The sequence below is a fragment of the Hemitrygon akajei genome, chromosome 20 (genome assembly GCF_048418815.1).
Source record: "Hemitrygon akajei chromosome 20, sHemAka1.3, whole genome shotgun sequence".
Classification (NCBI taxonomy): Eukaryota; Metazoa; Chordata; class Chondrichthyes; order Myliobatiformes; family Dasyatidae; genus Hemitrygon; species Hemitrygon akajei.
In genome coordinates, this window is record NC_133143.1 from 46,418,718 (window position 1) to 46,444,205 (window position 25,488).

At 38.9% G+C, this 25,488-nt stretch overlaps 1 protein-coding gene across 3 annotated transcripts in view; it reads right to left on the reverse strand.

The window, feature by feature from the left end:
- The window catches only part of LOC140713763 (cadherin-12-like), a 421,855-nt gene extending 396,819 nt beyond the window's left edge, over positions 1-25,036 (reverse strand). The window contains exon 1 of one of the 3 annotated variants that reach the window (XM_073024264.1): positions 24,959-25,036. The gene's annotated coding sequence lies outside the window, so the exon portion shown is untranslated. Of the gene's footprint in view, positions 1-1,190; positions 1,456-2,067; positions 2,131-24,958 lie in introns of those variants that run through there. The other 2 variants (XM_073024265.1, XM_073024263.1) reach the window with 2 other exon arrangements.
- Between the last annotated feature and the right edge of the window lie 452 nt (positions 25,037-25,488).

Genomic DNA, 25,488 nt, shown 5'->3' on the forward strand with positions numbered 1-25,488 from the left:
GTACTGCAGATGCTGGAAAATCAGCAACACAGATAGAGAGTGTTGGGAATGCTCAGCTAGTCAGGCAGCATCTGCATGACAGAAACCGTTTCAGGTTAATAGCCTTTCATCAGAGTTATGATGAAAGGTGAGTAACTGAAATTGGTCCGCATATCCCACGTTCAAGGGATTCTACACATCCCCCTCATGTCCACCTTAATCACATCATTAGTAAACACAGGAGATCAGTGGTAATACAAGAAACATTTATGGGGATTGGGAAGCTGAGAGAAAACATGATAAAGGCAAATTAGTGGGGTCACTTAGACTCAATGATCATAAACTCTCATTATTCTTATTTAGAGCTAAGCCTTTCATACTCGCACTCTCCTGTATTGTTCCTTGCTTATTATGACTATCTTTTCCTGCATCCGTTTCCTGCACTGTACCTGCACCCATTCAGAGAGCTGATCAAACTAATTCCCCACGGTGAAATAAAATTCCAGTGATCGCAAGTTTGAACTGAGGCAGACTGAATGGATTCCCTGATCAAAGATCAGTAAGGCAGAACTACATTTTTTTTTTGCGTGAAGTTATTAAGAGCAGGAAGTTTTTCTCCCCCGAGTTCCGATCTCCAAACGTCATGCCGAAAAGCCGAGCAAACGAGCAAGTTGAGAACCACGAGTATTAACCCTAACACAATCCTACGCTCTGATTCTGTTAGCTTACAGAGGTTTGTACCAGTGATGCAGTATAGAATCTTTGCACAGATCAGACTGCCTAATCTTAATTACTTCACTGAAACACATGGCCATGTGTAGATAATTCTTGGATAGTTTTCTAATTGGCAACCCAGATTCAAAAAGAAACAACAGCCACGGGGGAAAAAAAATGAACTGCGGCACTCAAAGAGTACTCAGAATACAGGTTCCTTCACTAAAAAGGGGATAAATTGTTCGGCTGGTCAACGGACGAAATGCTGTTTTTATTCTTCTGAAAATCGAATACCACACCAGCTAGAAAATGATCACCTCCCCTTTACTTCTACGCAGCATAAGATTCACAAGGGCAAAATAATGGTGATTCGCTGCGGAACAAATCCAAAATCATAGGGGTGAAATACAACGGAACAAACTGTCAACTCACGCTTTATTGGTGCCTAACGTTACTTCTGCACTGAAACGCAAGCTAGCCAGATGAAAGACACTTACCTTAATTGAAACTCAGGGTTGACGGAGCTGCACACTCGAATGCGGTCAGCAGTGGTTGTACAAGTGGAATCCTTCAATATCAGGTCTGATCTTCATAGAAACTTCACTGTGCTCAGAGTAGAAAGAAACAGAGAAGCAGATCCCGTTGCGATCTCGGGGCAGATTGCGTGCACCATGTTTCATTCAGTTGTTTGCATGTACATTTAGCACTCAGAAGCCCGTGACTCCTCCGGCGCACTCCTGTCCGTTCCCCTGAGCCGTGGGATGTTCGATGACCTGATTAATAAATCAAAAGCATATCCCCCGTGCCGAGTGCTTTTTGGTCATTGTGGGTCTTTCCGAGGAAAGGCTGTGTCACTTGGGAATCCTGTCTGTTCCAGGCTGATAGCTTTGGAAATGTCGGGGGTGAGGGTGGGGGGGAAGGGGGCGGTGAAGACGTTTAGTTAAAGTGAGCGCTAATCATAAAGGGTTTGTCTCAAAACATCGCGCACCCCTGATACACTGTGATACAACCGGAGAGATTTTGGAGCCATTGGCTGTGGCCGGGTAACAACCTGCCTCCCTCCCGGTTCAAAGCTACACAGGAGAATTTATGTATTAATAAAGCCGTCAGTGCAGCTTTAAACAGTCTTAAGGCACGCAGTCGCCGCTCTTAAAAATTTATTGGAATCTAGTAGAATGGAAAATATAGCAGGGACAAAAGAGAAAATTAAAAGCTGCTCCTGGCTTGCAGCAGGGTAATCACGACGCAAAAAGCAAGTGCTCATACTTACAGACTGGAAAAGCATATAAGCCATTCTGGTGTCACATTTATTCAGGGAAGATATTTCAAAGATGTTGAGCTCAATTTATTCACCAAAATGTGCTGTCAACATACCTACTTGGGTTTGCCAGCAATTTTGCCTTATCACATTCTGGACATCGCTTTCCAGGAGTCATGCTAGAATGACATCACCGGGAACTTTCACACGCTCTGTTAACATTACAGACACCGTCACCAGCTGCCTATTTATCAAAGACCCGCACTGGCTTAAATTTATATGAAAATATACTTCTGCTGCTTTCGTTTTTCATTTTATCAGCAGTAGTGCTGGGGGGTGAGTTACTTTTGGTTTTAATGTGCTGAGTGAAGTGACTGACAGCAGGAGACTTGTTCATAACTTCCTGCCACAGCAGAATAGAGACATATTATTAGTACTCTTGGATGGGAGGGAGTATGTCAAAACTCTGAAACAGTACTGGTCATAGATTTTGGCTTCAGCTCCTTTAGTTCACCATATGAAATATGATATTATCTGAGCTCTTCAATTCGGTTTCAGATTCCCAATTGCTCTATGCATTCTGTGATCAGTGATTGAAGAGTACAGCATATTTTGGGGGCACTAAGCATGGCCTTTCAAAGAGATGGCCAGGAATCCCTACAGTTCTGGAATCATAGGTTCATGGAAATTGTCAGCAGAGTATGAGATCACTTAAGTTCATACCAAAAAGAAAAATAGGAAAACACAGTAGGTTGTTCGCACTTCCCATCACTTGACCCCTAGTCTTGTAAATGATGCATTTCATATGCCTAACCATATCTAAAGGTATATGTTGTTAAATATGTTGACATTTCCTACTACCATTTCTGACTTAGCTAGTGGATAAAAACTGATAAAAATTAATCCTCTAAAACCTATCATCAATTACCTTAAATCTAGGCATGAGGTATTGCCTGAGGGAAAGAGTGAAGAATGAAATCTCTACATTTTATATACTCTGAATTATCACAGTGTACTTTCTGTATTTACATGATGTATTGATTATATTGATTGTAGATACGCTGTTTAAGAATGTCATACAGTTTTATTTTAAAATGGATGAAAATAAAATAAGTAAGTCTGCAGTAAGATGAAACAACGCTTCTGATTATGATATGGCAATAAAGAGTAACAGCCTATATATCGGTCTTATATTTCCACAAGAGAGAACTTCAACCCCTTGCAATGAAGTGTTGATAATATTGAAGAATGAAAGATTAATGTGTTTGAGTGACATCCTTTAGTCCAAGATTTCATCGCAGGCATTAATCTGTTTATTTTAAATCAGTTAATGTCTCTACTAAAATAACAGAAGAAGAATGACACATGAATTTTAAACATTTCAGCTGTTCATATTGCCATTGGTACATTTTAGTGAAATTAATTTAAGGAATGTAAAATTGGGTTATATTTTAAGTCATTTTGAATTAGTTTTCTTTTAAATCATTTTGAAGATAAAATCTCTATAAAAATATGATTTTATTTTATCTAGATTTGTAATCAAGAGTTTAATTTTAACCAACAGCAGAGAAAATTGCAATGATTATTTTTTGATTTAAAAATAACATGGAAGATAACAAATGAATAGGCCATTCAACCTAACCAATCTATTGATGTTTACACAACATGTTTGAAGCACATGTTTTAACCTTGTTTTGGATCTCAAAGATAAAAACCAGGTCCAGCGCCTCAGCAGGGAGAAAAACAAGAAGTTGCATAAGGTTGCAAGAGACACTGCAGAGTAGAATCTGTTATGGTATACCACCCAATTACCCAGATACATCCAACAACAACATTTAGGAAGGTTAAAGCTATGCTGGAAAAAGCACCTAGCTTGAATGACACTTCATACTCCACCCATTCATTCACTCCACCACTGGTGTACGGTGGCTGCAGTGTGCACAACCTATAATCTACATTACATTCACTCAACTAGACTAATCCAGTAGCATCTTTCAAGCCCTCAAATCATATCAATGAGGACAGAAACATCTGGAAGATTGGTGATCAACTGTCAATATTCCCCTCTATGTTGCACTGCAACCCAACTGGAAATATATTGTCAGTCTACTCTCGGTGTAAATCATGGAGTCAGAGATTCATGGAATTCGACAGCATGGAAATTGGCCCCCTAAATCCATCATGATTATTTTTTTCACCCATCTACACACATGGTAGATTTCCCTGTATTAACACCATGCCTATCTATGTGCTTGTCTACATCAGAAGGATTATCGGTGTTTCAGAAGACAGCTTCATGCCATCGCCTAGAGCAGAATTTGGGAAAGCCAGCCAGTACTAGTCTTGCCAAAGATGGCCAAAATCCTGAAGAAAATGAATAAGAGGAAAATGAAATAAGAATGAATAGATAGTCTTTAGTGAGACTTTGGAGTTGTCTTCTAAAGCCACCACACAATCATCATCATCACCATTATTATGTGATATGACACCCATACAATACAGAGTCCTAATGTTGGTGGGGATGAGAGGTCAGAGGGGTCAGAGGCAACGGTAGTCTCCATATTTGTCTGAGATTTATTAATTTGTTGCCTTTGTTTTCCAAGCCAAAACCTTCATGAGCTCTCTCCAAAGTTTGTGACATCAGACACTGAATGTCACAATAGATATGCGATGAAATCAGATGAAATACATTAGATGACTAACACTGGCAGTGCTAGTAATGTACACTGTGGTCTATTAATTTCCTGTTGTATTATGTACATTCCTATCTGAGGATTTTACATAATTTCTTACAAAGTGGTGGATTAAGACTCATTGCAGAGAAGTGGATGATTGTATGTGTTACAATGTGTTTGAAGAAGAAGAAATTTGCATCACATTCTAAATTTCAGGCTATTAATGAGTAATGGTAGACATAAAAACATTCAAGATATAAATGCACAAGTGTGATGGGACTGAGGTAACAATACAGCAAATAATATTTTGGAAATAAATATTAGTGTTCTTACTTATGAGTTTGATATGAGATTTGGGACTGATTCAGACATAGTTAATACTAAAGTTTACATAAATGAATTCCATTTGTGGAAACATCTAGATAAAGAGAGGAAGCAATTGAAGAGAATTAGACCAAGAATGCAACAGTATGGCGTCCCATTTTACAATATGTTGCTGGAGGAAACTCTGGATCTTCTACTCAATGCCAAAAATATTATTAGCAAAACAACAATAAAGGAGATATCTTTCAATTGAATATGGTGAGCACTTACTCATGTGCACTGCAGAAAGTAAACATGGAAAATGTGCAGTTGAAGTAACACTGGACATCCAAAATTGCTTGTAGAATAACTACCAATAACTAGGAAGAATAGAACTCCAAAGGGGACAATGACGGGGGTGGACCACAAAGCAAAAGCCAAGAAAGTTGGACTACAGATGACATTAGGCCAGAGAAGAAAAGATGTAATACCTCCAGAAAATATCATTGGTGATATTGACCCCCCAATTTCACTGCTGTTGCTTGGACTCCTAGAGCTGATTGCTACCAAAACACTTACACTACAAAGGTTTATAGAATAGTATTCTACAAGATCAAATCACACTAAATTAGGCTGATAATTTTGTCCCATGGATTTTAAACTTAAACCCAGAATTTCATTTTTGCTCACTCAGTCCACAGCGACAACTCTACTGGAACTGTATCTCTATGGGCTGCCTGGCTCTTAATTTCCATATTTATCTGACAGTTAATTATTTATAGTTCTTTTCCAAGCCAAAGATCTCACATGGTTACCTCAGAGGTGTAAGTGCCATTAATGTTACCCAAAGTATAGGAGAGATCTATTGAAATATGTTGAACGATTGGTGCTGACAATAACAAATCCAGAATGATATTTATTGATAGCAGGCAAAGCCAACTTATATTGCAGCCTGTCAATTGATTATTACATTATTAGTGCTCCTGTCTAAGGATTTTAAATCATTTCTGCACTGTGGTGCATCAAGACTCAATGTAATGCTACTTTATCACTTCAGAATAATACCAATAATGATACACAAGTTGTGGAGAGCAATGCAGTTGCCAATGTCAGTATTTTTATTTGATTTAAACAACCACCTCCACTTTCACTCTGTGTAACTGAGACAATGAAATCCATTCCATAACAAAAATATTAGAATAAGTCACATGAGTTGAGAACAATAAAGGTATATGTACCACAATGCAGTGTTGGGAGAGTTGTAGGAAACCCACTAAGCAGGTTGTGTTTCTCAGACTTCCCTCTCTGAGCCCATCCTCTGGACTGCCCCCAATCCTTTGGGGTTATTCTTTGAGCTTAATGGCACAGCTGTGCTTCTCAATATGGCTATCAACATGACCCATTACAGGAGCACTACGTATGCAGGGTCCTTAGCATTGTCTGTGATCCCTCCCATCCGTCCAACTATCTCTTTGACTCCCTATCATCAGGCAGGATATACCATTAGGATGTGAAGGAGCTTCTTCCCCCAGGCCCTGAGACTACTGAACTCACAACCACCACCCAGGTTTCATCACATATGAAATGCCAGTAGAGTTATACTGGTTACTTTTTAACTTGTATATTTACCTTATTTTTGTGAATTTACTTATGGTAATATTACTTTATGTGTTATATATGTGAGTTATATGTACTGTGTTGTGCACCTTGGTCCGGAGGAACGTTACTCCATTTGGCGGTGAACAGTTGAATGACAATAAACTGAACTAGAGCAAGACGTCCAAATATTTGCTTGAAAGCTACCCTCCGCAGGAACAATAGGATAATAGGAAGCTCTCGCTTGTCACTGCAGCACATCCATTTCTTTAGTTACAGTCACAGATTGATAATGTCAGCTCAATGATATCATCAAAATAGTGACAGCTGCTGCCTGCCTCTCAACTACTGACGTGAGGAACCTTTCTCTAAAGAATGGCCCAATCATTCACGAACAGATTATAAGCATGAACTTAAAAAATCGGAATTTATAATCCATGCAATCAAATAAGAAGGAAGTTTTAATTTGTGTTTCAATACATGTGCTCTTCACAGATGTTATTTATAATTTTTTAAAATTTTATTACAGGAGATCACTTTCACTTGATTATCTTATTACCCATCTAGGAACTTTTGTCAAGCTCATGGAACTATAGATTTCTGTCAATACCAACGCTTCTAGAGGTGCTGGCTGGTACACCGTGACTGCAGCAAAATAGGCATTGACATCTTTATAGGTGCTGTCTCTTTTACTGCACTTGCAAATTCAATAGGTACCAACTGTTATTCAAGCAATGGAATTTGTACAGTCACTGGCAACTTCAAAGTGTCAGCCTATCTAAAAAGACTTCTTAATGTGCCACTTATTTAGGGTTTTTCAGGTCTATAGGCTACAACTGTTCTGAGGACACTTGTTAAGTGGAGACTCTTGCAGTTATGCCATAGCTGTACTGTGAGCATGACTCACTTTAAAGATTCTATATATTGTACCAGTTCTCCAGACTCTTCTATAGAACATAGACCATACAACACTACGGCACGATCCAGATCTTTTGGCCCATGATATTGTGCCTACCTTTTAACCTACTCTAAGATCAATCTAGCCATTCCCTTCTACATAATCCCCCAACAGATGCCTAGAGTTCTGCAAAGATGATCAGCCCCACGGGCGCTAACAGGCATGATTCATGTCCACAAGTCACTCCTAATGTGTGATTGTAGGTAGTGAATGATTCAACTGCAGGAGTAGGTAACAATTTGAGAAGAGTTGAACTTTAACTTCACCTGACAGTTCCACATCACTGAAAAGTAATGAGCCAAAAGAACAACAGTCATTTTTCTCCTCCTCATTTGGGGTAGGTAATATTAAACCCAACTGCAGTCAACTTAATATAGAGCAGATATTAAACTAGTGGCCTTCCTCATCTTTGTAATTCAGCATCAAACTGCTCTGTTCATTCATCTACTGAGTCACTGAAGCAACTGATTGCTGTTGCACATTGGAATTGAATTTACTTTGAATAGTTATGTTCCTAGATCAGAAAAATAATTAGCTGCAAGCTCGAAAAAATAAACCGACCCGATGAAAGTAATTCGCAGCTTTCTCAACTCATGGGCATCTTATTTTTTGACATCAGGATTGCTTATTCTTGATTGATCCTTTTTCCATAGCTTAATCATACGTTAATGGACTAAGTCTGAGTTCCAGCAGGCAGCTGAGATTAAATTAATCATCAGTTTGCTCACTGGAGACATGGCTAAGATGGTCTTAGTGGATACAGAGGACAAAAAAAAGGAAATCCAAACAGATTTGACAAGTCTATCTCAGATCATTAAAGATTTTTAGAAAGATCCAAAGAAGCTTCCATGAAATCTCTCCATAACTAAGATTCAAAAGGAGATTCTTGTCAATGAATACATCGATAAGGGTGCGCTTTACCACAAGCCCTGTTTACTTATTTTAAGATGGAGTTGTATTGTCTTATCTGCATATGTCGTTACCGTTAGTAAAGCAAATCTGGTGGAGAGGCAGTTTTCTAACTTGATAATCCAAAGGCTGTGTCATTTAATGTGACAGTGATGCAGCATAACCAGTAATAATGATCATAGTAATGGCATAACATCTCTGAATCCTATCTGACATTAGAGGAGGGTATTACTTCCACATATTATTTCACTGTCCACAGTTTAACTTGCATAAAAATGCTGCTATTGAAATAGTTGACAGGAGTTGCCAAACATATGATCTTGGTTAATGGTAGCAGCCATTACAGAAATCAGAAATATGTAAAATATTTTGGTTGACATGCCAAGGTAATATTGATAGAAATTTTTGCTGGTTTTTTGATTAAGTTAAAGCCAAATTACATTAATTTGAAGGAGACCATAGATGCTCTCCTTAGTGTGCTGTAATAATTATGGTGAATATCAGTGAGAACATACTGTTGGCTGCACATCCAACATATAGCTTGGAATAGCCTAATATTATCAAAAATGATTGAAAAATTCAAATCCTTGTCTTATATTCACCAACATCAATCTCCATATTTCTAAGCATTGAGCAGTTCTCAGTAATAACTGCTAAGACTTTCTGAAAAAAAATGTTCAGTTAAAACAGATAGGAGATGGACAAAGGTCCACTGATATTATTTCCCTGAGTTCTTGTTCTATAGGCCTAATATGTAAAATTTCTAAAATTTGTCTTTCAGCCAAATACCCAAGCCATTAAGTTCATTGGTAACTCAGTACTTCTTTCTGTGCAAAGCGCATCACAAGATAAGAATAACTGCTGTCCTAGACAGCCTTACAAGCATCAGGGTCTGAATCTGAATTCAGCTGCCCTAAGATTGTGTTGAAGTGGCTGTATTAATGCAGGCAGGATTCTTTAGAGATGAAAACAAAACATTTGGAAACTGCACACAGGATCAATTAAAATCCTAAAGAATGGGATACAGCTTCACTTCAGCTGTGAGACATCGTCAGTAATTCCAGTTCTGTGCCTCTCCATGTCTTAAGAAAGCTTTATGCTGGTACAAAATGTTATAAATTAGATTCAACAACCTTGTTTTTGTTTTCTCTCTGTGGTGTTCAGTACTTTATCTTCAGGATATAGAGCGGTATGTGATTTTGTTTTAGCTTTTATTCGGTTATACCTGCGAGAGCAAAATATTCAAGACAAGCATAAGTATGGCACATTTACTTTTCATATCAGAATGTTCAATAAATAGAGAGTCTCATAAACAAATCAATTGCATTTTATTGCCTCAGCAAAAGCTTTGTTTTCTGGTATTGCACCAAAACTAATCATCTATGTTCTGTTATTCTCCTGATAGCTGATGACAAATCTGTGAACTGAGATATCTTGGATCCATTATGAGGTAGGTTATGCTTGAATGACCTCTACTTCCAAGCCACATTGGCAAAGCCTCTTACATGGAATAGACTACAAATCATTTGTGTCCTCATGGCAAATCAGAAGTAATATCAATGGAACCAGGACTCAATTACCACAACCCTTCTATGTTATATTGTCTTGAAAATAAACAATGAAGTAAGATTTACAGCCAACTCTGTATGTTATTGAATTATTTCATGTTTGACAGCTATAGATTTTATGTCACAATCAACTCATTGATCGATGCTACTACAGTTAAAAGTAATGCCAATAGATAGCAACAAAATGCTCTAATTACTTTTGGTGATACTGAAGCCATGAAATTATGTGTGCACATGATTAATAAAAGGGAACCAATAGAAAAAAGCATGAGTAATTAACCAAGCATATATTGATATTGAATTTATGGTCCATCAACTGAAAGCCAACCCTATACATCTGAAAGTACTTCTTATGTCAGAATCCATTTTCTCTTGACGTTGTGGTTTATTACTCTGCTCCAGTGCACTGGTGAGGTTAGGTCTAAAATGTTTTCCCATGTCTAAATGTATCCAGGTGAAATACCAGATGTAGCATTCGATAAATCCCTTTGACAGCAGAACAAATACCTGCTCACAGATGGAGTACAGATCCAAGAATAATGGAATATATTTGGTAATGAGCACTTCAGTTATAAGGCAGGTGTATCAGACAGAGGATAGTGTTTGAATCCCCTCACTTTTAGTTGTTGTCATTAACAAACTAATGCTCAAGGGTTTTGTTGAATATTTCAACTATTTGGTCTTTTGCAACATGCCACACATTTTAGCTTGTGTTTTTAATTTGTTGGAAAGAGTCATGGCTCTTTGAGAGCTTAATATACCTTGTGATTAAATATTGTTTCTCTGAAAGGTGCTTCAAATGATGTTTTGAAGTAGCTACACAGGGATTTTGCTTTATTTAATTGTTAAATCCAACGGAGTCTTTGGAAGTTTTAGAGCAGTTAATAAATTCTGTCATCGCCAATGTTTCTGGAAAAGGTTATTTCACAACTACTATCTTGTTTCTTTAAGGTGAATAGTTAGTTCAACAATTCTTAAATAAATGTCATAAAATATGACTGAAAATGTATGGATTTTATTTATAGATCTGATTAATTTTTTTGAACAAAACATCAGAGATGATTTGATACCACTACGATCCTATTAGAATGACTATTTTTGAATCAAATTTATCTGTAGGTTTTAATTATAAATATTGATGTGTTATGGAGAGTGTATTGACTGTCTGCATCACAGCCTGGTATGGAAACACCAATACCTTTGAATGGAGAATCCTACAAAAAGTAATGGATAGAGCGCAGTCCATCAAGGGTAAAGCCCTCCCCTCCACTGAGCACATCTACACGAAGCATTATCACAGGAAAGTAGCATCCATCATCAGGAACCCCCACCACCCAGGTCATGCTCTCTTGCTGCTGCAATCAGGAAGAAGGTACAGGAGCCTCAGGACTCACATCACCAGGATCAGGAATAGCTATCACCCCTCAACTATCCTGCTCTTGAACCAAAGAGGATAATTTCACTCAGCTTCACTTGCTCCATCATTTAATTGATCCCACAAGCTATAGACTCACTTTCAAGGACTCCTCATTTCATGTTCTCGATATTTATTGCTTTTACTTATTTATTATTATTATTTGTTTCTTATTGTGTTTGCACGGTGTTTTTTGTCTTTTGCACACTGGCTGAACTCTCAAGTTGGTGTGGTCTTTCATTGATTCCATTTTGTTTATTATTCTATTATGGATTTATTAAAAGAGCCTGCAAGAAAATAAACAGGGTTGTATATGGTGACATAGATGTACAAACGTGTACTTTGATAATAAATTTACTTTGAACTTCAATGTTGCAGGATTATAGAATTCTAGTATCTGAAATCATAATGATTGCACACAGAATCGGTATATAAAACATGACTAGTTAGGATAAATTTCATTGTTTTAAGAATTTTTCAACCCAATATTTGATGCTTTTGCAAAAGTAAAAAAAAACTGAAATTTTGAAGTGAAATCTCCCTTATTTGACAAAGTATACTGTTACGACTGTGCCCCAACTCTGAGGGGCCGAAGGGTACAAAGTAGCCCTCTCCTTTTTGAGAATCACAAGATCACTATTAATGCGGGTCTGGGACCCAGGAAATGAGAGAAAGACACACAGAATCCACAAGGGGTTTGGAATGCCCTGGCCCCTCAGCGATACAAAGCCATGGAAAACGACCATTGTCTCTTGGAGACAGAATTGTGTATTGAGCACTGTGCTATTCATCGACGCCCTCAAGGAATGAGCAACGTGGGCTGGTTGGGGGGATTGCATCATCCCAACCTGATTGACATCTGAGACCCCGTGAGTAAGGATAAAAGAGGGTTTGGGGAACAACCCCTTTAGACGCACCAGGAGAAACGCTAGAAATCACGTGACAGCGTTTAATAGCGACAGCCGGTGGAAGGCCCACGTGTGTCCTTTCCCGTTGCCCGGGATTGAGGCCTTACCACAGAAGACGGCTTAGCTAAAGAAGAGATCACCACCGATGACATTTCGAAGGATCGACATCATAAGAAGGAAAACGGGCAAGTTCTAAAACTCCGTCTCTCTCTCCAACCAAAAGCTGCAGCCTGAATGAACTGAAGTGACTTTTATATTTCCATCGGACAATACATTATCCCCTAGACAACGATAGAGCTATTTCTTATTGATTATTATTATACCCGCGATTTTAGATTTAGTATTGACGACGTATATTATCTGTATGTTGCATTGATATTATTTTTGTGTATTTTTATCAATAAATACTGTTAAAAATAGTACCATCAGACTTCAACGGACCTCTCTATCTTTGCTGGTAAGTGACCCAGTTACGGGGTACGTAACAATACGGCCCTCTCTAGAAGGCAGATTTGCATAGTTTGAGATTAAGATCAACTATAAAATAAAAGCTATCAATAGAAATCAAACATACAAAATTTTCCAGAAGGAACTATTGTAATCCTAGAGCCATATACCATAGAAACAGGCCCTTCAGCCCAACTCATCCATGCTAACCTGAGCTATTCCCATGCACTGACTTTGGCCCATATCTCTCAAAACCTTTCCAATCCAACTGCCTCTGCCTCTTACTTACCGTCTGTGTGAAAAATTGCCCCAGTTCCCCTTTGAGTCTCCCTTCTTTCACTTGAAATCAAAGCACTTCAGTTTTATTCTTCCTTATCATGGAAACTAAACTGTCGCCATCCACCTTATCTCTACCCTTGTGAGCTTATTATCTCTGTAATATCGCTCAAGGGAGAATAGTCCCAGCCTATGAGGGGGAATTTCTTTAGCCAGAGGATGGTGACTCTGTGAAATTAATTGTCAAAGATGGCTGTGGAGGCCAAGTCATTGTGTGCAATTAAAGCAGCAATTAACAAGTTATTGATTACCAACTTCATCTCCTACACCTATCGGTCTGACGGTCTTTTCAGTTTCTCAGTAAATCAAGCCCTCCATCTTGGCAACATTCTTGAGAATTTTTCTCTGTATAACCTCAAGCTCAGTAACATCCTTGCTACAGTAGAGCCAGCAGAAATGCACACAAGAATCAAGTGAGGTCTCACCAACATCTTGAGCAGCTGTATTATTGTACTCAATATCCCAACTGCTGAAGGTAATCATTCTGTACAACCCACACCTTTTGTCAGCACCCTTCCTAATTGTGTAACCACATCCTTTCTGCCTGCGTTGTCCCTAGGCCATGCCACTCACTATGTATGCTCTGCCCTTATTTTAATTTTAAAATGCATCACCTTGCATTTGTTAGAGTTAAATTCCATCTGCCATTCCTTAGCAAATTTCTCCAGTTGATCTCAGTCTTGTTGTAACCTTCAACAATCTTTTTCAATATGTCATTAACTTTGGTATCATCTGCCATCTAAATTATCATGTCACCTGTATTGCCATTGAAATATTTGAAATGCTGACATTTTATCTTACAGCGAACAGTGTATCTGTGTGAACTCACGCTGAAGTTCCACCACATTTTAACTTTAATTATAATTAAAGGCATGCTGAAGATATTCAGGTTTTCCTGAATCATTGCTCTCTTGCCATTTTGAGCTCCACGTTTAATAATGGCAGCATCAGCACATACAAATTCTCACCTCTCTTTGCAAAAGCACCAAATCACTTTCAAATCTATTCTGGTCCACTATTTTATTTCACCCTTGACCACATTTGGTGCTTTAACAAAAAAACCTTACCTCTTTGTTAGATACCTCCTCAAAAAAGTTGAAATGAATTAGTCAATCACTACCTTTCCAAATGCATAGAAATCTTAATCTATTAGGATTTAATATAATAATTTCCCAACTGAATAATCAAGACACATCAGTAAGTAGTTATCTGGTTTTTCCTCTTAAACAAAGGAATATCATTAGCTATCCTTCAATCTTCTGGCTCCACATCTAACAAAAGCAAAACTGCTGGGGCCTAAATAGCTATTTATTTCCCCTTGCATCCGATAGCCCTGCTGCAGATTGTCCTTGTACCACTTTCTGAACTCACCACCCTTCATATCTTTTCCCTAGCTGAGTATAGGTGAGAAGTATTCATTTAAGACTTCACCCACATCTCTTGGCTCCATGTACAGATTAACCATTTGTCTGTTAGGGACTTTTTCTTTCCCTGGCTACCCTTTTACACCCGAATATACTGATATTCTTTTGTCTGGGTCCATTAATAATCGCTGGTGTTGTTCCTGTTCCCATTTCATTACTTTTGTTGGTAAGTTCCACCTTCACTTCAGAATGATCGATTTTTGATTCTTCCTTTCCTTTTCTCAAATTCTCTAGCTTATGCTTTGAAATCATCTCCACTCCATAACAGGCCTTCCCTTTGCTATCTCCATCTCTCCCACCTCCACGAAAATTAAAATTTTCCCAGTTTTGAAGTCATGGACCTGAAACACTAATCTAGTTCCTTCTTCATAGCTGCTGCTTGATTAGCTGAGTATATCTAGCATTTTCCATTCATGCAATAGTATTGCCACTCTTTCTCTCATTTGACACTGATGCATGAACAATATTTGGATTTTGATTGCACGTGTTTGTGGATACATCTCCTTCAGCTTAGAACCAAGCTGTTCAGCGATGATGCCAGAAAAGATGTCCTTACATTCCACGTAAGGGAAACTGTAACTCAGTGCTTCCCCTCACCTTTCTAATATCTGTGAATACTGGGCATCAATTGGAAACACGAAGGCTGAGTTTGAGAGAAAGTTTGTTTGGACCAGATGTGGTTGGAAACTGATATGAAAAATCAATCAAAGGTGATGAATGGCATTGTTTAGTCTGTAGCTTCTTAAAAGCATGGTTTCCCAGTTTACCTAGTAGGAAATTACAGTAATATATTTGCAACAATATTAACTGGATCTGCCAAAATGTTACAATCACTACCATTCTTTGCCTCAATTGCTGTTTGATATAGAGTTCAAGTTATATATTTGAGGCAATTTCTTGCATCAGTATCACAATCTCAACTGTTATTAGTCAATTACACATTTTTCTTACTATCTGCAGCATCTAATAGATCAGTATTTTTGAAGCATGACCTTTATTTCCAAAATAAAGGCAAGTGTGAAAAGATAATAAAATTGATGGCATTTGCCAACTTTGTAATTCAGTCAACATGCAATAACAAATACCAACACCTACAGATATTTAGTTTCATATAGTGCAACAAAATAAACCTCCTTTTGTAAACCTTCTGATTGAAGATGGCTCAGATAAAGCTCAGTGACTATTTGCTGATGGCAAACAAAGTGAACAAAAGTACTAACTACTTTATTAATCAGACTTTTTTTGTAAACGATCACTGCGATCAATACCCTGTAACTTCTTTTTCAGAGTTGTGCATTTGAACCGCCTGTACTCTATAGCATATATGTCAAACTCAAGGCCCGCGGTGGAATTATCTTTGGCCCGTGAGATAATATCTAATTACTATTAAAGCTGGCCCCAGTAATCGAATCGCCTATGGCGTATGATATGGCTAATGCTGAGTTTATTCAGGTACCAGGTTTTCAGGGTTTTTAGTGTTTATTCGGCAGTCTTGCTCGGCAGTCTTCTTCATAAGAAACGGAATTTGTAAAGTGAAACACTTTGTAGTTATAGCAGAGACTGAGACACATGAGAGCAGGCTGAAAAAATGGAGGCAACGAAAGCTGCGTTCGCACGCGTCCGACTGATCCGGCCCGCATGAAGCTGCATTTTGCTCAATCCGGCCCGTGACCTAAAATTAGTTTGACACCCCTGCTCTATAGTATAGTATTTAGTAGTGGCAAGGCCTATGTCCCAGGACAAGAAATGACCCAAGGTTTGGACGATTGACGCACCGGGCCAAATTGAAAATGTCAAGGTGTCGGAACCACATTTTTTTCTTGAACTAAAATCTCAAAAGTGCAGGACGTTTGCAGCTTGGTGTGTATGGGCCAAATCAAGGTGGCAGGGCCCAGCCCCGAGAACAGGGCAAGAGTCAATGTCTGGCCATTGCTGGAGTGGACTGAGTCAATTCAATGTGGCAGAACTAAGGCAAGGTAAGGCAGAGTTGAAGTGGCAGGAGCTGGGACTGGATCCGAGAGCTAGAAAAGAACTGAGATTTGATCAATTTAAGTGCTGGGCCAAATGGGAAAGGTTTGGTACAAGCCGAACCAAGGTGGCAGGGCCCAGGCCTGAGAGCATGTGGAAGCTGCAGAGCCTGGCTCTGAGAGAAAGGAATGATCGAAGGTTTGATTGAGTTAAGTGCTGGGACAGATTGAAAAGATCAGGGTGTCGGTTCCAGATGTAGGGAATAGACCAATGTTCAGGTTGCTGCTCTACAAGATTTACATGCCTCTGTGCTAAACTGAGGCTGTGGCCTGCAACCAACAGGCTCTGGGACCAGCTACAGTGACCATTGGCTTCATAGCCATGGACTCATTTCCATGAACTTCAGTTCTGAATGTTAGTTGCTTATTTTATTGTTCGTATGACTTGTTCTTTCTCTCTCTTTGCACATTGGGTATTTGTTGGTCTTATTTTCAATGGGATCTATTGGGTTTCTTTGTCTTGTGGCTGTCTGTAAGGAGAGAAATCTCAAGTTTGTATATAGTATATGCTCTTTGATAATAAAGGTACATTGTACTTTGTAATCTCATTCAACTGCAGGAAAAAGTTCGATTTTCTTTGCCAGTATCATATTTAGAAGTTGGACCCATATTTGCATGTTTTACGTACAATTCGTACATTAAATTTGTTGAAATCTGGTGGAGATCATTATTAAATCCATCTAGGCATTATACCTAATTGTGTCTGATGTTTCTCCATCATCAGCTGGGCAACAAATGACATCATTAATATCTTCAACACCGACTACCATCCGTCCCAATATAAACTGAAACCTTGGAGTGGAACTGATAATTTTGCTGAGAAGTCACTGTTTAAATTTGTGACCACTTTGTTGTGTTGCTTGTAAAATGATGATGCATCAACTGGATAACGCAGTGACAAGGAACTGAAAGCTGCTCAAACCTCAAGTCATCTTCAGAGTGTGCTTCAAATAACAATTCCACAAACTACGGGCTCGTTTTTAAGGACTCTACAACTCTCAAGATCATTTATTTAGTTTTTTTTTGTTCTTGCACAGCTCATCTTTTTTTTCCACATTGTCTTTTTTTGCACACTGGTTTTTTGTCCACTTTTGTGTGTAGTTTTTCACTGATTCAATGATGGGAATTTGCAGTGGGACACACGGATTATGGGATCAAGAATCTTTAGTTTGTTATAATGACGGAAAAAACATACCAGTGACATGTGTCACCAAAACTGCGTGGTCAAAACAGTTGATCAGTGTGTACCAAGTGCTGTTCGTCTGTGTAGACTTGATGTGGATGATTCAGAACAGGAAATGCCCAATGGATTTACTGAGAAATACAAAGTGACCCTGAAATATTTGCTGCTGTACACATTTCTATAAAATAAATCGATCATTGATTGCATAACATTGAAAAAGAAACCATTTTAAACATTGAAGGGACTTTGTTTGTGTGTGAAGAAAGCGTTTTGCTGTGCTTTTCAGTTAGCATCATGGTGAGTGGTTGTGTCCCCAACAATGATGCATGTTGGCACAATTACTAATGTGCTGCCATTTTGGATCCCCCCCCCCCCCCACCACCGCCACCTTGTTCTGCTTTAGCCTGCTCAACCAGTTTTACTCACCAATTCAAGGTTCAAAGTATGTTATATTATCCAGGTATGGATACTTTATATAACGTTGAGGTTTGTCTCCTTACAGGCAGCCACAAAACAAGGAACTCATGAAAAACAAAAAACTGTCAAACACTCTCAAGTGTAGAGAGAAAGAGGGAAAGAGAGAAAAACAAATGATGCACGCAGTAAAAGCAAGCAAATAGCATTCAGAACTGAAGATCACAAAGCCAGGTGTCACTGCAGCCAATCTAGACACCCACTAGTTGCAGGCCACAGTCTCAGTCTAGCACAGAGTCGAGCAAGCCCCGTGGGCCAGCGAGCCATACCAGCCCATCTCTTACCTCTGACCCCAACACCCTGACCACTTCAGTCTGGTCTGGTGCTTAAATTGTCCAAACCATTGGTCATTCCTCACTCTCAGACTCAGGCTGTTTGATACGGTCAGTATATCTCTCTCTCTAGCCCTTAACTCCGAGTGGAGTCATCAGGACGTCGTCGTGACGGCGTTTTTTTTAGCAGGCTTTCTTATTTTTATGAGGCTGAGTTGGTAGCTCGACGCTCAACCCAGCATGGATGGCCAGCTGGATTCGAACTCGGGAGCCTTCGCTCCAAAGTCCAGCGCTGATGCCATTATGCCGTCAGCCAGCACGGTCAGTATATGACCGTTACAAATTGCCTGGCCTCTTAAATCGATCAAACCTTGAATTGGATCCCTCCTCGCCTCGGCCATACCGGATTACCAACCTTTCCAATTGGGCTTGACTTTTAAATAGATCAAACCTCGGACCTTTCCTTGCCTCGCCTTGTCTCAGCTCTGTTGCATTGAATTTTCTCCATGTCCACTTCAGCAACTCCAGTCCAGACATGCTGCAACCATTATGCAGCCCCCGCCCCCCCGCTCCCCATGACACTCCAGCCACATCACCAGATCATACAGGCGACTCAGCCCAACTCTGACAGTGAAGCCACAGGCCATTGTTTGCTGCAATCCTTTACCAGAAAATGTTCAAAGTTCAAAGCATTTAGTTGCTTTCTTTGTTTCATTGACTACCAGAAAGTTGTTAGCAATAAGTAGCGCCATCTTAAACTGGAAACCGAAATCAATTTCATTTCAATTCCAAAAGTTCCGATTTTGTTGGGAAATTTTTAATGAACATCTTAGTACTTTTGAAAAGTAAATGTCACAGACAGTTTAGCTAAATTTTCATCGCTTTTTTGATCAATCTTATGAAGCAGAGAGTATCTGCTGATATACTGTATAATACTTTAATGTTTCTATGTGCGTGAGTGGGTGGATGGAAGGGAGAAAAGGGGCTTATTTTGCGTTTGTGGTTTTGTGCTGTTCTGCTGAGCACTGTGGACATACTATGTTAGTGCCAGAATGAGTGGCAATTTGTGCGGGCTAGCCCCAACACATCCTTGGGTGTGGTGATTGTTAATCCAAATGACCTATCAGTAGGTCTTTTGATCATAAATAAACAATTCTGATGATGATTCTGATTATGTAACAATTTTGCCATACTGTGACCATGAAGAAATAAATGGGCAGACAATTATTTAGATGAGGAGAGAATTCAAAATGCAGAGATGCTTAGGGACTTGGGAGTCCTTGTGCAAGATACCCTAACGGTTAACCTCCAGGTTGAGTCGGTTGTGAAGAACGTGAATGTGATGTTGGTATTCATTTCGAGAGGTATAGAATATAAGAGCAGGAAAGGGATGTTGAGGCTCTATAGGGCACTCATGAGATCACACTCGGAGTATTGTGTGCAGTTTTGGGCTCCTTATTTTAGAAAGGATATACAGTCGGCCGTCCGTATCCGCGGGTTCAGCATCCATGGATTCAACCAACCGCGGATCAGGATCGAAAAAGAAAGGAAGTTCTCTCTCTTTCTTCTTATTCCTTAAACAATACAGTGTAACAGCTATTTATATAGTGTTTCCATTATACAAATTTCCCCCGCTATCCAGAAGTAGAGCGTTTTTGAGCATTCCCAGACCCAAAAAAATAACCCACCAAATCATACCAAATAACACATAAAACCTAAGATAACACTAACGTACAGTAAAAGCAGGAATGATATGATAAATACACAGCCTATATAATGTAGAAATAATGTATGTACAGTGTAGTTACACTTACCAGAACCGGGAAGACAGCGAGTACACTGGAAGGTTTGCGCATTTTTCTATCATACAGTTCTTTGTAAGCACTCAAATCATCCTGCAAAGCTGCGTAAACCTACGTGCCCTTTCAAAATTAAAGTCATGCTTTTCTGCAATCATTGCAACACTTTCAATTGTAGCGGAAATCTCACGCAGTTCAAAGCTATGGCGGCTTGATGCTGAGTGTTTGTTTTGCTGAGAGCAAAACAAACACTGAACGCTATTTTCACTTTTCGCCACTCTCGCCGCTTGGGGTTCACGGAAGAGCTACAATGGTTGAATCTGTACTGAACATGTACAGACTTCTTTTTCTTGTCATTATTCCCTAAACAGTACAGTGTAACAACTATTTACATAGCATTTACAGTGTATTCGGTATTATAAGTAATCTAGAGATGATTTAAAGTATATGGGAGGATGTGCGTAGGTTATATGCAAATACTACGCTATTTTATGTAAGGGACTTGAGCATCCGTGGATTTTGGTATCTACGGGGGTCCCGGAACCAAATCCCCGCGGGTATGGAGGGCCGACTGTACCAACATTGGAGAGGGTTCAGAGGAGATTCACAAGAATTATTCCAGGAATGAAAGGGCTACTGTATGAGGAATGTCTGGCACCTTTTGGGCTGTATTCCCTGGAGTTCAGGAGAATGAGGGGGAATCTCATAGAAACGTTTTGAATGTTAAAATGCCTGAACAGATTAGATATGGCAATGTTATTTCCAATGTAGGGGATTCTAGGACAAGAGGGCATGACTTCAGGACTGAAGGATGTCCATTTAGAACTGAGATGCGGAGAAATTACTTTGGTAAATTTGTGGAATTTGTTGCCACGAGTGGCTGTGGATGCCAAGACATTGGGTCTATTTAAGGCAGAGATAGATAGGTTCTTGATTAGCCAGGGTATCAAAAGGTATGGGGTGAAGGAAGGGGAGTGGGAATGAATAGGAGAATTGGATCACCCCATGATTGAATGGCAGATTAGACTCATTGAGCCAAACGGCCTACTTCTGCTCCAATATCTTATGGTCTTATGGTGTTTAAAGACACTATGGAACTGAACAGTAACTTCCAAAATGCTTGGGAACTGAAACTATATTTAGCTTTAACTATAGAAGGAAATATCTGAGTACCTCTCTCAAACCTACAACTTTAAGCAACGATGAAAATTCCATCACCAATAACATGACTTCTTCAGTTAAATTCACAAAATTACACAAAGAATGCAGACTGGGAATCTCTGTACTGTGGCACACGTATAGAATTTGAAAATGAGCTCTGATTAAATTCCTTGGGGAATTTTAATAGATTCATTGATGAAATTGACTAAAGCAAAATTAAGTGTAGACATTAAAATCATTGCTTTGCTGTTTTGTGAGAAATCGATATTCGTTACCATTTTACCATGAAGTCAAACTATGGAAGCTCCACTTAGCTTTGGTGACTTATAGCTGTAATTAGAAAACCTGCATAAGTAATTGAATTTTCTGATATATAGACCGCAGAGGAAAAGCCCAAGTCAGATCTCAAGAGAACTCTTTTCTGGAGAATTACATCACTTGATTAAAAAAACAAGTTAGAAGGTTGAGTACTGGAATGTGAGCACACACAAAAACTTGACCTATATATTTAAAAAAAATCAGTGAACATAGAAGCAACGTTGCTTTGAAATTCAGTCCAAGCATTTGAATGTCTAAGGCTCTGAAGGCTCTTAGCACACTTAATGAGGTGGCTCTTAGGAATAAATGGGGTAGAGGTTTGGAGTAATCCATACCCTGCATATAACAGCAGCTACTGTAAGGTTTAATTAACATCTGAATTCCCTGTCATGCAGTTGGTGAACAAAGAGATGAGGTGAATGAGAGCTCACGAAGAGATAAGCAGTTAACACCGTAATTATTACATCTCAAAGCAGTCATTTCCCATTTCATTAAAAACACAGCAGTCTGCAGTATTAGGAACAACTGAAGAGCACCATTGCCAGTGAAATGATTTCTTCATAGAAGACCTTTTCTAATTGGTAACATTCTAACTTTTAATGCATGCATTGCAAGTGACCAAATCCGTGATTAGTAAAAACCCCCAAAACAAAAACTAATTAGATTTTTATCATTGTAATATATGATTATGATAACTTCAAATACCAGATATGTGGAAAAAAAGACTGATATCAGCCCAAATCATATGCAATGGCCTTATCTGATATATGACCTTTATTTTCCTCCCTTACCCTTTTCTTTCACAGATTTATTTTACACAATGATGAGCATTACATCCAAAGCAGATTAAAGTAGCCACTACAGCATTTAAAGTGAAAACAAGATAAAAATAGATAGATGCAAATGCTGGAAACCTGGTGAAAATAAAACTGTATTTCTGCATGTAAGCAGCTGGTCTGCTGATACCTATAGAGTGGAATAGTCTAAATTATGGGCGGGCTCAAAGTAAAGATAAGGAAATGTGAGAAATTAAAAGCAGAATGGTGAGTGCTTTAATTCTGCTTTCCTCGTAGATCAGCTGTAATTTAACTGCATTTACAATTTCAATATGAAATCCAATTAGTATCTTTTCTGCTTTTAGATGTTCAAACACAGACTGCTCTTTTGCTTTTCTAATTACTTTAACTATTAACAGGCTGTTTCTTTTAAGAATTGATTTGCCTTTCCAGGTATGACACGATAGCATAGTGGTTAGTGTAATGCTTTACAGCACCAGTGAACTGAAGATTGGGGTTCAATCCCTGCCTCTGTCTGTAAGGAGTTTGTATGTTTTCCCTCTCATCACGTGACTTTCCTCTGGACACTCCACATTCCAAAAAACGTATGCGCCAAGGTTAGGAGCTGAGAGCGTGTTATGTTGGTGCCAGAAGCATGGTGACATTTGTGGGCCGCCACCAGCACATCTTCAGGCTGTGTTGGTCACTGGCGCAAATGACACACTTCACTGTAAATCTCAATGTGCATGTAGTAAATAAAACTAATATTTAATCTTTATATTTCTTTATTCTTTTCAACAAATTAGTTTTAATACAATTCCATTCATAGTTACTCCCCCCACAACCACCCCCACTGTATTTTTCACAGCTTATTGGTCATAAGTTTTTTCTGCTAAAGTTTTGAAGGGCATAAGCTGCAACATTGACTTGTCCCTTTTCTCCACAAATGCTAACTTTGTCTTTCCGCTGTCCTTTTTACGTAACCCTTCTTGTGGCAGCGCCTTAGTTGAAAGCTTTATTGTGCTTAAAATAAATGGTTGTGAATTCAAAGCATATTATCAGAACTTGAGAGCATGTTCCTTTGTGACACACCAGCATAGCGCTTCGGAAGTAGAACATTGTCAGAGGTGTTGTTTTTGTGGTTGTTATTTTAAGCAGTGGATTGAGAAGCATCAGTTACAGTATAACATAATTGCAAAGACAGCAGAGGTCCCACAGAAATATTGTCTCATTGTTCTGGCCTTTATATACACCTCAGTCAACATCGCATTGGCACAATAGTATATGCGAACCTTCTCTCCTTTGGTATACCAAACCCTCTAAATTCATCCTGCAAACTATCCTTTGGTCCTTACATGGCCTATTCCTTCCATTCTTGCTCCAGTTACCCACACCACTCTCTTTCCTCCTACCCACCAGTGTCTTCACTTCTACACATTCTTTCTCCATGACCTGTTACCAGTTCTCTACATAGACCACTTTACTCTCAACACCTGAGAAAGCTTCAGGTGGAACTTTGGAGAGGGTACAGTCAGCAGATGCTGCAACCTGGACCAACAAGCAATTTGCTAGAGGAAATTAGTGGGCCAAGCAGCATCTGTGGAAGGTTAAGGAATTGTTAACTCTTTTTCGTTTTACAATATTTTTATTCAGGAGAAAAAAAAAACAAGATTTACAGAGTGCAACACATAGATACATCTCAACATAACTTGTGTACATTCATATTGTAATAAAATTGATCAAAATGTTATAGCATAACACATAAAGGTATACCACTCTGTAATCAAAAATTTAAAGATAAGTCATACATCATAAAAGAAATTTTTTATATAAAAAAAAGTCATCCCCCTACCAACTACCAAAGAAAAAAGCTGATGGATGACAATGGATAATTAGAAAAAAAAGACATATTCACTTAAGAAGAGAAGATAAAAATAAACATAAAAGTCTGTGCACTGTTAAACTTTATAAATTGGAAAAGTAATTTAGGAAAGGTCCCCAAATATCATAAAAAGATTGTTTCAAATTTAAGAATGAGCAGCGGATCTTTTCTAAATAGGAATTGTTAACTCTAAATGTAGGCAAATCCTCTCCCCACAGAAGCTGCTTAACCCATTGGGTTCATTCAAGAGGTTTTTTACTGCTCAGGATAGAAGAAATTTTGTGGTGACATTGGGATTGCAACTGTATAGTGCCAAAAGCTGGCAGAATGGCCTCTTCCCTAGTCCTGAGGACCTTGCTACTTACAGTCTGGCCAGCATCACTGCTGATCCTCCACCAAGAATTTCAGTAAGCCTGCAGCTACATACATAAGAAAACCTGATGCTGGCAGATAGTGGCATCATTTGCTATGCTCAGTTTTTGAACCCTGGAACAAAATTTGTTGGGCATTGACAAAATCACACCATTCTTTTGGCGCTCACTGAAACCAAGTATAAATAGCAGAAGGAGCTCCTTACCTCTTGCTCTGTCGTGAACCTGCTATTCCATTTTGTGGCAGATTCTGCAATTCCCTGAGGTGCTTGGATGAGTGGCCTTACTGAGAATAGCAGTTATGGAGGGAATTTTTACTTTGGATCTGGAAAGATAGAGGTGAAGTTATTTAAACCATAAAACCATAAAACCATAAAACTTTGGAGTAAAAAAAAAGCCATTCAGACCATCAAGTCTGATCTACCATTCCATCATGGCTGATTTATTATCCTTCTCAGCCCCAATCTCCTGCCTTCTCCATGTATCTTTGGACGTACAGACTAAGCAAGAATCTATTAACCTCCACTTTAAATATACTCAATGGCTTGGCATCACAGTTGATTGTAGCAATTAACTTCATACATTCTCTACCCTCTGGCTAAATAAATTACTTCGCATCTCAGTATTAAGTAGACATCCCTTTATTCTGAGGCTGCGCCCTCTGGTCCTAGACTTTCTCACAAAAGGAAACGTGCTCTCCATGTCCACTCTATCTATGCCTTCCACCATCTTCAAA